We start from the raw sequence: 16,874 nt of genomic DNA on the forward strand, positions 1-16,874 counted from the left end.
GGTTAGGAAGTTGTGGGCATGCTATGTTGGCGCCAGAAGCCTGGCGACACTTGCGGGCTGCCCCCAGAACATTCTACGCAAAATATGCATTTCACTGTATGTTTCAATATACATGTGACTAATAAAGAGATCTTGTCTTATAAAATTATGAGAGGCATAGATAGACAGACAGTATCTTTTCCCCAGGATTGAAATGTCTGGTATTAGAGAGGATGTATTTAAGGAGAGAGGGGGAAGGTACAAAGGAGATGTGTGAGGCAAGCTTTTTTTTCCACACAGGGAGTGAGGTCCTAGATAGAACTGCCAGGGGTGGTGGGGAGAGGCAGATAGCACAGGAGTGTTTAAGGGAGTCTTACGAAGGATCTGGTCAATGTGCAGGGAAAAGGGATTAGATTGATTAAGAGTCATTGGTTTAATTAGTTCAGTACAGACATTGTGGGTTGAAGGGCCTGTCCTATGCTGTAGTGTTCTATGTACCTTCTAACTCCCCCAGATTCTGCTCCACACCAGTGGCCAATTAACCTAACAACCTACACATCTTTGGGATGTGGAAGGAAACTACGTGATCAAAGGGAGAACATGCAGACACCACACAGACAGCACCCGGGGTCAGGATTGAACCCGGGTCTCTGGAGCTGTGAGACAGCGGCTCTACCCGCTGCGCCACTGTCGGTGAGACCACACTTGGGGTATTGTGCGCAGTTCTGGTCACCCAGCTATAGGAAGGATGTCATTAAGCTGGAAAGGGTGCAGACAGGATTCACGAGGATGTGACCGGGACTGGAGGGCTCAAGTTAGGAGAGGCGGGATAGGCTGGGAGATTTTTTCCCTGGAGCGTAGGAGGCTGAGGGGAGACCTTATAGAGGTTTATAAAATCATGAGGGGTACAGATGAGGTGAATGGTCACAGTCTTTTTCCAAGGTAGGGGAGTCTAAAACTAAAGGGCACAGGTTTAAGGTGAGAGGGGAAACATTTAAAGGGGAACCGAGGGGCAACTTCTTCACACAGAGGGTGGTGGGTATGTGCAACGAGCTGCCAGAGGAAGTGGTTGAAGTGGGGACAATTAACAGCATTTAAATGGCACTTGGACAGGCACATGGATAGGAAAGGTTTAGAGGGACATGGGCCAGACGGGGGCAAATGGGACCGGCTTAGAAGGGCATATTGGTCGGCATGGACCAGTTGGGCCGAAGGGCCTGTTTCTGTGCTGTATAACTCTATGATTGTGCCACACACTTTTGCAAATTCTCCCCGTTTCCTCCCACATCCCAAAGGTGTGCAAGTTGGCAGGTTAATTGGCTGCTGTAAATTGGCCCTAACGTGTACGTGAGTGGTGGGATCGGGTGGGGGGGGGGTTGATGGGACTAGGAGCAGAATAAAAGGGGATTGGTGAAATGGGTGATTGATGGCCAGCACAGACTCAGTCGGCTGAAGGGTCTCTCTATGACTCCATAGAATGGTGGGGCTGAGGGAGGCATTCACCCACATCATCGTTACAAAGTACCTGGATGGACCAGGAGTGATCAAGAGCTGGGGGGTGGGATTACCCCAGGCAGCGGGGCTAGCACAAGAGGTTCAACAGCTGCACTGGAAATAGAGCCACCATCCAGCTCCTTCAATAATGTGCTGTTGCCAGCAAGGTCTGAGAGGACCTAAGGTTTATCCAGAGCAACTGCATAACACAGGACTCTGTGCTGTACAGAGCTGTTCCCAGGGACACACAAGCACTAACACACCCACACCCACACACAACAATCAACAGCGGCTTGAAAACATCAGCACAGTGAAGTACACAGTATCTTCTGGTCTGTCCAAAACTCACTGGTCTTCTAGACATCATTGAGAGCTTCTAGCTGGACATTGTACGATCCAGGACTGAGGAAGGAGTTGTAGCTCGGTGCAGCCATTGTGAGGGCTCGATGAAAAGGATCTCCCACCATCAGTGGCTGGAATCTGTCTGAAAATCCAATGAATTGTTTGCATCCAAATGATAACCAACATCGTGCTAACATCAAGAAACTCAAATAATCTGACTTGTGATAAAAATGCTAAGTTGAATGCTCTATTATATGAATTGAAAATTTTATGAATAAAGAAAATTCATGAAATAAATAAAGATATGGACTCAATAAGTCAAACAGCATCCATCTGATATAAATTTCGAGGAGGTCATGTTTAATTGTTTGTGGAGATCTTTTTTCAGTCACAGAATGTGAACGTCACCGGCATTTCCAGCATTTACTGCCCATCCTTAATTGCCCCTCTGAACTGAGGAGACAGTGAAGAGCCGACCACATTGGCCCATACGCGACTCCAGACTCGACAGTCTGAGTAAGGATGCCAAATTCCCTCCCTCAAAGGTCACCAGTGAACCAGAAGGCTTTTACAAAAATCCAGTAGTGTCAAGGTGACTGTAACTTTTTTTTAATTTCCAGGTTTGATTAATTACTTTAATTTAAATTTCCCGTCTGCCATGTTGGGATTCGAACTCATGTCTCTGGATCAATGGTCTAGAGCTTTGGCTGCTGGTCCGGTAGTTTAACTACTGCATTGTTATATGCTTTACTAATAATACCAAGTGTAGTGTCATCTGTGGCTCAGCTGTTAGCACTCTTGCTGTTGAGTCAGAACTGCATTAGTTAATGGAACAAAAAAGAAAATGCTGGAGAAATTCAGCAGGTCGGCAGAATCCGTGGAGCGGAGATGGACAGTTGATGTTTTGGATCGAGACCTTTCATCTGGACTGGGAGCTCATGACCCACCTGAGGAGCTTGTGCAAGATAATCAAGGCTGGGAGTCCATTCGATGAATCTTCAACTGAACCCCTCCATTTGCCTTCCCATGTGGCGCCATTCAGAGAAGAACTGTGCTCTCAGTACCCTGGACAGTGTATGTTCCCGATAAAACTCATTTGGAAAACAAAAAGAATAAGGTTATAAAATCTAAAACATGTAGTTCCAAAGGGATGGGGTGGAAGGACTGTGGAGATTGGATCCAAGTGTTCATAACTCCCTGGAGAAAGTAGGAGAGCTTGAGGAAGCAATTAAAAAGAACCCTGGATCTCTAAGCAGTACACAAAGCAAAATCGAGTCTCACAATACTTAAGAGGCATCTGGACAAGCAGTTGAATCACTAAGGCACACAAGGTTATGGACCTAATGCAGGTAAATGGGATGAACATAGTGGGTGCAATGATTGCGGTGGACTGTTTCTGTACTGTACGAGTCCGTGACACGCTGAACCTCTACAGAATACTGAAAACCAAAATAAAATAAAATAAAAATAAAAATAAAATAAAATAAAATAAAAAACAGAAAAAGCTAGAAACACTCAGCAGGTCAGGCAGCATCTGTGGAGAGAGAAAAACAGAGGTAATGACCAGAACTAGGAACATTTTGAAGATAGGAATGTTTAGAATTGCAGAGGAGGGAGAGGGGTGCAAAAAGCAAAGGAAATATCTGTGAAGGGGGAGACCAAGAGAAGATGGTGGACACTGATTGGTGTCAACTAGGAGAGGGGGGCCAAGGTTTGGGCAGCTAACTTGAGGGAGCAGAAAGGAGAGAGAAAAATGCTGGAACTGAGGTACAGAAAATAGCAGTTTCTGGAATTATGAAATTTTAAAAAAGTGCTTGAAAACCCACCACGTCAGTCAGCATCTGTGGAGAGAGAAAAACTGAGTTCTATCAGAACCAGCAGTGGATTGAAAAGCAAAAAACTGCAGATGCTGGAAAGCTGAAATAAAAACAGAAAATGCTAGAAACACTCAGCCAGTCAAGCAGCATCTGTGGGGGTAGAACGGAGTTAATATCCCAGGCCGATGAACCCAAACCATGAGGGGTCACTGCACCAAAGTGCCAGCCCTACCTTCCCTCCCACCTCCCACAATAGATGTGCAACCCCAGCATTCCCTGCTCTTTCTGACACAAACTGGAAAGGTTGGTTATCTGAAGTTGTTGAACTTGATGTTACCGTAAAGATGAGATGCTGTTCCCTGAATGGCACTGTCCCATCGAAGCCCAGTGTACGAAAGCAAAGGCAGTGGTAAACATGGAGAATTAAAGAGACAGGCAATTGGTAACTCAGGGTCATCCTTGCGGACTGAACTTAGGTATTCTCTGAAGCGTTTACCTCATCTGTGTTTGGTTTCTTTAAAGTAGAGGGGACCACATCATGAGCGCCAAATAGAACACAGAACAGTTCCGCACAGGAACAGGCTCTTCAGCCCACGATGTTGAGCCAAGCTGATTAAACTAGTAATTAAACGCCTAACTAAACTAATCCCTTCTGCCTACACAACGTCCATACCCCGCCATTCTCTGCACATTCATGTCCCTATCTAAATGCAGCGCAATAGATTGGAAAAAGACAAGTGAATCACTGCCTCATCTGCAAGGAGAGTGTGGGCCCCTGGACGGTGAGACAGATACAAGAAGGTCACACGAGTAGGTGTTCGTGGAGATAGAAGAGTCAGCCAGGGAGTTGCAGAGAGAACCGTCCCTGCAGAATGCTGAAAGAAGATGCAAGGGGAAGATGTGACCGGTGGTGGTATCTCATCGAAGGAGACAGAAATGTCAACTCTAGAACAAATACAAGAGTGCTCACTATTGGGAGAATGGAATGGAGTCTTAAACAAGCAGGACGGTCAAGGCTGACGTGGGGATCTGTGGGTTTGTAATGGACATCAGTCGCTACCTTATCCCCCGAGATGGAGAAGGGGAAGGGAAGAGTCAGACGGGGAGGGTGAGAGCAGGGTGGGGGTTTGGCAATGACATGAGTTCTGTACAAGAGCAGGAAGCAGCATCTATACAGTCAGTCATCAACATACCGCAGCGAGAGGTGCAGGAATGAAGACTGTCCCGTGTATCCCAGCTTAACTCAGACCCACAGCCACGCTCTGGTTTGTGGAAAATGAGCGGAATTAAGGAAGTTGTTCAACGTAAGGAGTTCAACCAGATGAAGGAGGGAGACTGGTTGGGTCTCTCCAAAGGTGAAGCAAAGTCCTCTCAGACCGTTCTGATGCGGGGTAGAGGTGTAGAGCGATTGTACACCCATAGTGGAGATAAGAGAGAATCAAAGGACTGCAGATGCTGGCATCTTCCCAACCACACTTCTTCCCTTTCCTAGCCTCTCCCTCTTTTTTCTTCCCCATTTTTTTCCTCTCTCTCCTTACCCTTGACCCATCCCCCGGTGGATCTGCTCTCCCCTCCTCCCCCGCACCTGCCTATCATTATCTCCTACCTGCATCTACCTATCACCACCCTGTGCCCACCCCGCCTCCCCTCTTTTGTCCCCTTATCACTGCTCTGCTTTTCCCTCCTGTATATCGGGCTTCCCCTTTTCCTATCTTCAGTCCTGAAGAAGGGTCCTGACCCGAGATGTTGACCGCCTGCTTTTCTCCACGGATGCTGCCTGGCCTGCCGAGTTACTCCAGCATCATCGTGGTTTTCAGCACAGTGGAGACAAGCCAGTTGGGACCCGGAAACTGGAGATACCAATGTAGTGTAGGGCACGAGAGGTCCAGGGATGTAAGTGGGAAGAGATAAACAAGGGGAGAAATAACATTGGGCCTGTGTCTGTGTTAGGTTTGTAGAACCGTCTGTCCTCCAAGCTACTAACTTATCTCTCGTTGTGCTACATTGATGACTGTATTGGAGCCACTTTCTGCTCTTCCAGAACATGAAGATGTCATCAGTCTTGCTTCCGACTTCCACCCAGCTCTCACTTTTACATCAGAATCAGGTTTATTATCACTGACGTATGTTGTAAAATTTGTTGTTTTGCAGCAGCAGTACAGTGCAAGACGTAAAGACATTAAAATTACTATAAGTTACAAAAATAGGTAAATAGTGCAAAAGAGAATAACGAGGTGGTGTTCATGGAGTCATGGACCGTTCAGAAACCTGATGGCCGGAGGAGAAGCAGCTGTTCCTGAAACATTGAGTGTGGGTCTTCAGGCTCCTGTACCTCCTCCCTGATGGTAGTAATGTGAAGAGGGCATGTCCCGGGCGGTGAGGGTCTTTAGTGATGGATGCCGCCTTCTTGAGGCACCACCTCTTGAAGATGTCCTCGATGGTGGGGAGGGTTGTGCCCGTGGCTGAGTCTACAACCCTCTGCAGCCTCTTGCGATCATGTGTATTGGAGCCTCCATACCAGATGGTGATGCAACCAGTCAGAATACTCTCCACTGTACACTGTAGAAATTTGCAAGAGTCTTTGGTGATATATCAAATCTCCTCAAACTCCTAATGAAGTGGAGCCCAGGCCAACACCCATTGCAAGGGAAGGATTAGTGACCAACATCCAATACAACCCATGGACCTCCATAGCTATCTCAACTACACCTCTTCCCGTCCTGCTTCCTGCAAGGACTATTCCATTCTCCCAGTTTCTCTGGCTCAGTTGTATTTGTACTGATGACAATACCTTACATATCAGTGCCTCGGAGATGTCTTTCCCTCCACCACCATTGAAAGGGCTCTCAACTACACTTCCTCTACCTCCTGCACCCAAATATACCTTCCCCTCCAGATGAAGGGTCTCGAGCCAAAACGTTGACTGCCCATTTCCCTCCACAGATGCTGCCTGACCCACTGAGTTCCTCCAGCAGATCATTTTTTTTGCCACATCTTCCCCTCCCCTCTTCAGTAACCCGAAGGGTCCGTTCCCTCCGTGACTCTCTGGTTCACTTTCACCTGTCAACACCCACTTCCCTTCTCACGGCACCTTCCTGTGCAACCGCAAGAGACACAACACCTGCCTTTTCACCTCTTCCTTTTCCAGCTGAAGCAACAATTCACTTGCAATTTAGTGTACTGCATTTGGTGTCCACAACGTGGTCTCATCTATACTGCGGAACCTAAAAACAGCCTGCGTGATTGCTTACAATTCCATCTGCAAGAATGACTCTGACTTTCCAGTTACCTGTCAGTTTAAGTTTTAATTTCACCCCCTCTCTGTCTCTGGTCTCTTGGACGTTTTCACCAAAACCCAATGTGAACTTAAAGAACAACACCTCACCTTCTATCTGTGCATGCCACTGTTCTCAGTACTCAACGTGAATCTGATAATTTCAGATAACCCGCCTTTCCAGTTTGTGTTGGAACTGGCCAGCACTACAATAAGCAGGGAAGTCTGGGTGGATGCGGTGGCATTTGAGAGTCAGGGGCGTGGTGGGGTGGGGGAAGGTGTAGGGTTGGAATTCCTGGTCAATGATTTCACATGGTGGTGGTTTGTTGGCCTGGGATCTTAACTGTTTCTCTCTCCACATATGCTGCCCGTTCTGCTGAACGTTTCCAGCATTTTTTAAGTTTTGTTTCAGATTTCCAGCAATTGCAGTTTTTTTTTGCTTTTTAATCAGTTCAAATGTCAAGGTTATTGTCATCTGCACAAGTACATGTGTGCACAGGTGCAATGAAAAACTTACTTGCAGCAGAATCACAGGCACATAGCATCAGATAAGCAGCATTCACAAGAAGAAACACAAATTAAACATAAATTATACACAATTTTTACAAGAAAGAACACAAATAGAACAAAACAAATCAGTCAATTTTAGTGCAAAGTGATCAAAGTGGTCATAGTGCTGCCAAGAACTGATATAACTCTGTGTTTCTCTCTCCACAGATGCTCCCTGACTTGCTGAATATTTCTAGCATCCTGTGTCTGTACTGAATTCTGACTTGATGGATGGAGATTTTTGTGTCCAATTCCAGGCAGTTTTCTTTAGGAAGGCTACAGAGTGGGTGCAAAACATTTAGATGAACTTAAGGTAAAGAAATGAATGGATGAGTTTAGGGCAACAGTGAGTGAGATTAGTTAAACAATACTTGCACTGATTAGACATCCTCGTTACGATTTCCCTCGAACTGAATCACCTTCACTGGGAAATGATGTGGTAGTGGCTCACGCTTCCTACGTGCATTATTTTGAGGGACTGAATTATTCAGTTATTATTTTATCTTCCGTTCAAGTTTGAGGACGTTTGCTTCAATCCACCAGGTTCAAGAACAGCTACTTCCCTTCAACCATTCGGTTCTGAACCAACCAGCACAACCCTAATTAATACAGTTTAGTAACACTATGACCATTTTGCACTAAAATGGACTTTTTTTTTGTTCTGATTGTGTTCTTTCTTGCAAAAATTGTGTATATGTTTAATTTATGTTTTTCTTGTGAATGCTGCTTATCTGATGCTCTGTGCCTGTGATGCTGCTGCAAGTAAGTTTTTCATTGCACCTGTGCACACATGGACTTGTGCATCTGACAATAAACTCGACTTGACTTGATTATCGTGATCTGGGATTAAAAAACTTAAGGAAAATTCCCAACTTTTAATTTCTGCAATGAATTACAAACCAAGTCAGTTACAACGCCTGCCAGTGCTGCACCCCCCATTTTACTATCACAGTCACCCCACGCCTTGCCCTGCATCTGAGTTATCACAACTCCGGAGTTCTACGTCACCAAACAAATTCATTACCCAGTAAAGGGCGTGTGACATCCACATTTGTAGAGCTGTTCCGAAAATAAAATGTATGACTGATCTTAAATGTGTTGTTAATTCGAACATTTGTTGGTGTAAAAGATTGAAAACCAAATTACTTAACTCTTCGGAGTGTTTTGATTGGGTTGTAAAGTCACAGAATTACAGAAATGTACAGCACACAAAGAGGCCCTTCAGCCCACTTTGTCTATGCTGACCAGAATGCCCATGTACTTTAATCCCATTTGTCTGCATCAGGCCTGTACCCATTTACTCCTTTCCCATCTAACTACCTGTCCAAATGCCTTTTGAATGTTTTTAGTTAAAACAAAAAATAAACAAAACCTTGTTTCGTCATGGCCCTTGCACCTTATTGTCTGCCCGCACTGCACTTTCTCTGTAACTATAACACTTTATTCTGCATCTTGTTATTGTTTTTCCCTTGTGCTACCTTGATGTACTGATGTGATGAAATGATCTGTGTGGGTGGCATGCAAAACTAAGTTTTTCACCAATTTACAGTTATATTTCATGTGCAATGGTCCAACACAAACTTGTATTGATGACTTACCTCGGTGGCGCCTTTCACAAACCTTTCAGCCCATCACAGAGATACTGAAGTACCTTTGAACTTTCACCACCTTTGTAACGGAGGAAAGTTGGCAGCCATTCAATGCACAGCAAGATCCCTCAAACAGCAGCGTGATAAGGACAGGATCAGGCAAAGCAGGAGTAGGCCATTTGGTCCCTCAAGCCTGCTTCACCTTTCATCGAGATCATGGTTGACCTTCTGATGCAACACCATTGTCCCGTAACACCATATCTCTCAATTCCTCCAATATCCAGAAACTTCACTCTGGGTTTTGAATACAATCCATGACTGAATCTGAGAGCGGTAGGTGTCTGGAATGTGCTGCCAGGGGTGGTGGTGGTGGAGGCAGATATGATAGAGGTGTTTAAAGGTTCTTAGAAAAGGCAAGTGAATTTGTTACTCATTATTTATGTAAATGATTTGGATGTGAAGGTTTCTGGCATCATTAGCAAATTTGCTGATGATACTAAATTGGGGGGGTCTTGTTGATAGTGAAGCAGGTTACAGTGAATTGCAGAGAGATCTTGATCAGTTAGGGAGATGGGCTGAGGAATGGCAAATGGATTGCAACTTAGGTAAATATGAGGTGATGCATTTTGGACATTCAAACCAGGGTAGGACTTATACAGTGAATGGCAGGGCATTAACGAGCATTGTGGAACAGAGGGACCTGGGAGTACAAGCGCACAACTCGTTGAAAGCATCCCCACAAGTAGACAGGGTGGTGAAGAAAGCATTTACAATGCTGGCCTCCATCATTCAGGGCATCGAGTTTAGGAGTTGGGACGTTATGTTGCAGTTATACAAGTCGTTGGTGAGGCCACACTTGGGAGTATTGTGTACAGTTTCAGTCACCCTGTTACAGGAAAGACATTGTCAAGCTGGAGAAGGTGCAGGAGAAATTTGTGAGCTTGCTAGATGGCCTGCGTTATAGGGAGAGGTTGGCCACATTGGATCTTTATTCCTTGAAGCGTAGGAGAATGAGGGGTGACCTCATAGAAGTTTATAAAATCACAAGGGGTATGGATAAGGTGGACGGTCGCAGTCTTTTCCCCAGGGTTGGGGAGTCCACAACTAGAGGGCACAAAGACAAAAAGGGGAGAGATTTAAAAGGGACCTGAGAGGTAACTTGTTTACACAGAGGGGAGAGGGAATGAGCTGCCAGAGGAAGTGGTTGAGGCAGGTACAATTCCAACATTTAAGAGGTATTTGGGTAGGTAACGGAGGGAGAGGGGAGGTTTGTGGGTTGAATGCAGGCAACTGGGACTAGCAGGGAGGATACTGCGGCTGGTATGGACCGGTTGGGCTGGAGGGCCTGTTTCTGTACTGTATTACTCTGTGACTCCATGAATGTGCAGAGAACAGAGGGATATGGACATTGTGCAGGCATAAGGGATTAGTTTAGTTAGGCGTTTAATTACTAGTTTGATTAGTTTGGCACAACATTGTGGGCCGAAGGGCCTGTTCCTGTGCTGTGCTGTTCTAGGCTGTAAGGCAGCTACTCAAACATAGAACATAGAACAATTACAGCACAATTCAGGCCCTTCGGCCCACAAAGCTGTGCCGAACATGTCCCTACCCTAGAAATTACTAGGCTAGAACGTTGGCCGTTATTGCAAGGGTTGTGCAGCATTAAAGAACGGAAGTTTTCTTGAAACTTTACGGTACTCTGGTGAGACCATCCCTGGAATACAGTATCCAGTTTTGGTCTCACATCTAAGGTAGGATGGACTTGGAATTATCTAGCCCAGAGAGCTATGGGGTAAGAAACATTAAATATATTTAAGGCACAGACACAGACATTTGAATTACAAGGAGTCAGTGTGTGGGGAGAGGATGAGAAAGGTTGGATCAGACATGATCTTATTGAATGAGGGGCCGAATGGCCTTCTCCTACTTCTTATGTTCTCACATTGTGCATCATTCAGTCTTTCTTGACCTCCACCTGATCACAAATATCCCTTTTTACGGTCCTACCCTTCTCTGCAAGCTAACACGTGGTTAATTTCTAACTCTTCTGGGAGAGAGGCTGGGGAGGGACATTGAGACAGGGCAAGAGTGTTGGGAAACAGCGGCGATGGGGTGGGTGGGAGGAGGATGAAATTTACAATTAATGAAGTACATTTTTTATAATCAGTCACTGGGAAATGCATCTACTATTTTTTCCATTCAAGGGATGTGGGTTTCACAGGCTGAGCCAACATTTAATTGCCCACCCCTAGGCAGCCCGGTAGTGTAGCGGTTAGCGCGATGCTATTACAGCGCCAGCGATCAGGGTTCGATTCCCGTCGCTGTCTGTAAGGAGTTTGTACGTTCTCCCCGTGTCCGCGTGGGTTTCCTCCGGGTGCTCCGGTTTCCTCCCACATTCCAAAGACGTACGGGTAGGTTAATTTGGGTTTAAAATGGCCGGCGCTGACTCGTTGGGCCAGAAGGACCTGTTACCACGCTGTAAATAAAATTTTTAAAATTTAAATTTAAAATTTAGTTTCCCTTGAGAAGCTGCTTTCTTGAACTGCTGCAGTCCTTGAGGTGTGGGTATACACCCAGTGATGGTGAAAGAACGGCGAGATATTTCCAAGTCGGGATGGTGTGTGGCTTGGAGGGCAACTCCCAGGGGGTGGTGTTCCCCGGGCTTTTACTGCCCTTGTCCTTCTAGCTGGTAGAGGTGGTGGGTTTGGAAGGTGCTGTCTGAGGAGTCTTGGTGAGTTGCTGCAGTGCATCCTGTGGATGGTACAAACTGTTGCTACCGTGCGTCGGTGGTGGAGTGAGTGAATGGTTGTGGACGGGGTGCCTCTTAAACATATTAATTATATTTGATTCCAACACCTCATCTGGCCGTGAGTTCCAGATATCGACCACTCTGTGCAAGAAAAAAAACTTTCTGCTTTGTCCTGTAAGGTGTTGAGTTTATTGAATGTTATTGAAGCTCATTCCAGGCAAGTGGAGAGTGTTCTATCACACTCCTGACTTGAGCCCTGGAAACGGTGGACAGGCTTTAAGGAGGTTGGAGGCCAGTTACTCACCACAAGGTTCCTAGCTTCTGAACTGCTCTTGGAGCCACATTCTGTACCTGGCTGCTCCAGTTCAGTTTGACGACAGCTGGCTTCTACTGTCGGAACTGTGACAACCAAGTTTTAGTGACGTTGAATACAGGATTGTCGAACTCGTGGGATGAAGATTGTTCATCCAAACTCTCTGAAGGACTAATGCAGCATTTTCCCCACAACCAATGCCCTTTCCTTACCCTAGTATATTGAAAAGGAAAAGATCCTCTAGCTTATTCAGTAGGTGAGCTCCACAATCCCAAACCATCCCTTGGCCAAGGGGGATCCAACCAGGATGGATATTGCTTCCCAAAGAAAGCTCATGCTTTTTTCCAGGAAGAGGAAAGTATCCAAGGAGAACTAAGAAGGTTTCTCTACCTCCTGTCCAGAACAAAATAGGCTCTTCCCTTATGTATTGGGAAAGCAGCAGATCAAATTAACAGGACCAACTCAGCTGAGTATCTCAGCATCTGGATGTGATGCAGGGATGGGACACGGAAGCTGGGAACTGCTCTTTGGGATGTGGTGTTAGTCCCAGTGCATTGGTGTGTAGTTGGGTGGACAATTACATCCAATCTTCCTCAACAACTTTGTTAACCTGATCAACAAAAATAACATAATCTGAACTATTATTTCCATGTGTGCCCAAAGCATCACTGTCACTTCCCATCACTCAAGTCGAGAGTTAATCAGCACGGTAGTCGAGAAATCATCGCATCTGGCATACAGCATATTGCTGACGAACCACAATGGGACAAATAGTTGCTCAGACGTTGTAATAATGATCAACTTCAATTGCCTTGCTTCCCCAAGGCAACAGAAAGCCAACAACTCAAGGCAATAGAAATCTGCTCGTGCGTTGAAGGTCTTTGATCCAAGTATCAGCAGCATCACTCAGTTTCCAATCCATGACGATGAACATGATACAAAATGACTCATTTATTCAGGAGGCAACCAATGAGTTGAAAGAAATCGGGGCTTCTCGATGTTACAGCAGATGAAGCAGTGGGAAGAGGCATGAACACAGCTACAGACCAATTCACCAACTGAGCAAGAACGTACTGTCTTTAGGCTGGTGAATTGATGATGATCTTCAAAAGGGAATTGGACAAATACTTTGAGAAAGGTCCCACATTACTAACAGAGAAAACATCCTTCAGTACCCCTCCAGACACTTCTGTCAATGGCCAGCCCCCATGCTGTGAAGTATTCACTGCAAACCACTCCACAACACAATTGCCCAGTGATCTCAATCTGGCATGACTAATGTTCACTTTCCTCTCTTCTTCTCCCACTCACTGCATCCCAGACCTTCCTTTTGATTCTGGCCTCGTCCCATTACCAGGCCACTTGTTCCTTGTACAATTGTGTCCATTGCCATTGCCTTAAGTTCTTCATTCTTTTTGTTGTCTCTGCCCTTGTTAAAACTCCATTAACTGGTAACCTCCTCTTGCTCTGATGAAAGGTTATTGATCGGAAGTGTTTAAGGTCTGGCTCAATCCCTTCTAGTGAACATGCAGCAGGTTCGCTCCTTCTTAGCTGTTGAAACGGACAGGACAGGACTGCACGTCTCTCTGGCAGAAACTTCTGATAATCCACTGGATTATTGTTTGATGAGATCCTCTGAAGTTTCTCAGGCTGTGAATGCTACAGAAGAGTTGTCCTAGAAACAGCTTTCACTTGTAAACCATCTTCACACAGCTCACATCAGAAGCCAATAAAAGGCTAGTCACCACTGGAGATAAGGTCATCAGAAATAGAGCAAGTGTGGACCATTCAGCCCCTCAAGCCTTCTCGACCATCTAACAAGATCAAGGCTGATGTTCTACTTCATTTTCCCGCCGTCTCTCCGTATCCCTGGATTCTTGTAATGTTCAGGAGGTACGAGGTCAGATGGTCTAAGCCTTAGATCCCACACGTAGGCCCCACACTCCTCCTCCTCTCTGGGAGAGGAGAGATACCTTCCGAACGTCAGCCCATCAAACCCAAACTTAAGGACTGGTACTAGTCACCGCCAGCACCACAGCCACCCCATGCCTCTCCTTTCTCCAGGGAGAAAATCTCTGTCCTGTTTGGTCCTTTTGACCAGTGTTATTTGGGGTACTTTGTACAGCTCTGGTTTACCTGAACAAACTGCAGCCAATCATTTGGTCAAATGCACAACGTTCAGGGGTTTTGGAAGTGATTTGACCTTTTCAGAAGTGGATGCTGTGGCCCAACCTGTCCTTCCACAACAGGTGACTGTCCCTCATTTCATCTGCTTCCCCTGGACGTTCCTCAAAACTTGTCCAATCAAACTTCCAACCCTCCTGCAGATTTTTCTCAACCATTAACCCTGAAAGGAAATGCTAGTTTCACAGCTCAAGATACAATACTTCTTATCTTCCACTTTGAGTACAACCTTTCTCCTCCAGCCCCTTGTTCTTGACCCCTCTCAATTATTGGTACAGCAAGAGAACACCATTAACAAACAGACAACATAAACAGTAGAAAGAGTGGGTACTTAGCCCCTCAGATCTGCTCTGCTATTGAATAAGCTCATGGCTTTTACATCAGTGCTACTTTTCTGTCACTAACCCCATATCCCTCCACTCTCTTGATATTCAAAAGAACTAAGATCTCTTTATTAGTCACGTGTACATCGAAACACACAGTGAAATGCATCTTTTTGTGTAGTGTGTTCTGGGGGCAGCCCGCAAGTGTCGCCAGGCTTCCGGCGCCAACATAGCATGCCCACAACTTCCTAACCCGTACGTCTTTGGAATGTGGGAGGAAACCCACGCAGACACAGGGAGAATGTACAGACTCCTTACAGACAGCGGTGGGAATTGAACCAGGGTCGCTGACGCTGTAAAGTGTTACGCTAACCGTTACACTACCGTGTCTTGAATTTTCTCAGTCACCGAGCCAACTTGGGTAGAGAATCTGAATGAAGAAATTTCCCATCTCCATCCTGGATGGCTGACCCCTTATCTTGAGGCCGTGATCCCTGGCTCTACACACCCCAGGTGCAGGAATCAAACTCCCTGCATCTGCCCCGTGAAACCCAACATGAATTTTCTAAGTTTCAATGAGATCATCTCTCACTCTTCTATAAAGTATAGGCCGTCTGCTTAACCTCATCCAACCCCGTTCTCCACTCTGTCCCAGGGATCAGCTTGTTGAGATGCCTCTATCACAAGTATATCCTTCCTAAGGAAGCAAACAAAAATGAACTATTCCAGGTACAAGCTCACCAAGGTCAAATAATAATTGCAACAAGGAGAGCATGATCGAGTGTGAACAAAGTAATCGGACTTTCCCCAATGTGTGCGCTCACGGGTACGAGAATTTCACCATCACCTCACAAATAATCTGCACCTTTACCTTGGAAATTAGTTTATTACTGTCACATGTACCGAGATACAGTGGAAAAACTTTTGTCTGCGTGCCATCCATACAGATCATTCCATAGCTAAGTACATCGAGGTCATACAAAAGGAAAATAACAAAATGCAGAATATAGTGTTACAGTTACAGAGAAAGTGCAGGCAAGGGCCACGGCGAGGGAGATTGAGAGATCATCTTTATTGTACAAGAGGTCTGCTCCAGAGTCCTATAACAGCAGGACAGAAGCTGTCCTTGAGCCTGGTGGTACGTGTTCTCAAGCTTTTGTATCTTCTGCCCGATGGGAGGGGGAGAAGAGAGAATGTCCAGGGTAAGAGGGGTCTTTGATTAAGTTGGCTGTTTTCCAACAGCAGTGGGAAGTGTAGACTGAGTCAATGGAGTGGAGGTTGGTTTGTGTGATGGACTTCACACTGCATTCCAGAAGTGCAAAGTCATTTATAGCCCTCAGCTAACATAAGCAAAACAGTTGTGGATGGAGGCTCAAAGACTAATTATCAGAGGCACAAATAAACATTAGGGGTCTCACACTGTTTGATTAGCAGCACAAAAACTTGTGAAGTGGTGTGTTTGAACAGTGCTGCCCAAACCTCAGAGAACCCAATGCAAGAGACTCGTCATAACGGAAGCACTGTCTCACGCGCCAAACAGTTCGAGTCCAGGTCTAGCCAATGCAAAGGTCTGCTGTCTGGAAATCTTGGAAATTTACAGCACAGGAGACCACTTGGCCCATAGAGTCCACGCTGGCCAAAGTCCAATCCCACTTTGTCTGAGCAGTCGTAGGTTATGAGGTGTCAAATTCTCATCCAGGGATATTTTAACTGTGCTGAGGGACTTTGTCACCACCACACTTCCAGGCAGTGAGTTTTAAACCCTCACTGTTACTTTTTTTTAAAATATCAAGGCAGAGACAATTTTCCTGAACTCCTCCCGGTCACTTTCAGCGTATGCCCTTTGCTACTGACCTCTCCAATAGGTGAACAGAAAGGACCCATTTCACCATTGTAATTTGGCACTCCTTGATTAAATCTCTCTTCCACCTTTGTTCCAAAAAAGGATGCCAATCTTTCCTGATAACCACAGTTCTCAAACCCTGTCAGCAACCTCATAAATCTCCTCTGAACACTAACATAATCACATCCTTACTTTGAACTTCATGGAGCCCAAAGTTAGAGGTTACAAGTTCCGACATTTACCCGAGCCTTCAGAATGGAGGTGGCATTACAGAAAATTTAAGGCAGGTGACTGTGCCAGTTGAGAATGGGCTACCTAACCGAATCCGAACCCCCCAACGTTGCAGGTCACGGCTTTTCAAGTCCACACTGGTACTGTTCTCCCATCTCTCAGGTCGTGAGTTCTAGACCCACATCAC

General features: G+C 45.7%; 1 protein-coding gene across 1 annotated transcript in view; it reads left to right on the forward strand.

Moving 5' to 3' along the window:
• LOC127585534 (MOB kinase activator 2-like) overlaps positions 1-16,874 on the forward strand; it is a 507,209-nt gene that overhangs the window by 206,909 nt on the left and 283,426 nt on the right. The window lies entirely within an intron of this gene.

This window comes from Pristis pectinata, chromosome 33 (genome assembly GCF_009764475.1).
Source record: "Pristis pectinata isolate sPriPec2 chromosome 33, sPriPec2.1.pri, whole genome shotgun sequence".
Classification (NCBI taxonomy): domain Eukaryota; kingdom Metazoa; phylum Chordata; class Chondrichthyes; order Rhinopristiformes; family Pristidae; genus Pristis; species Pristis pectinata.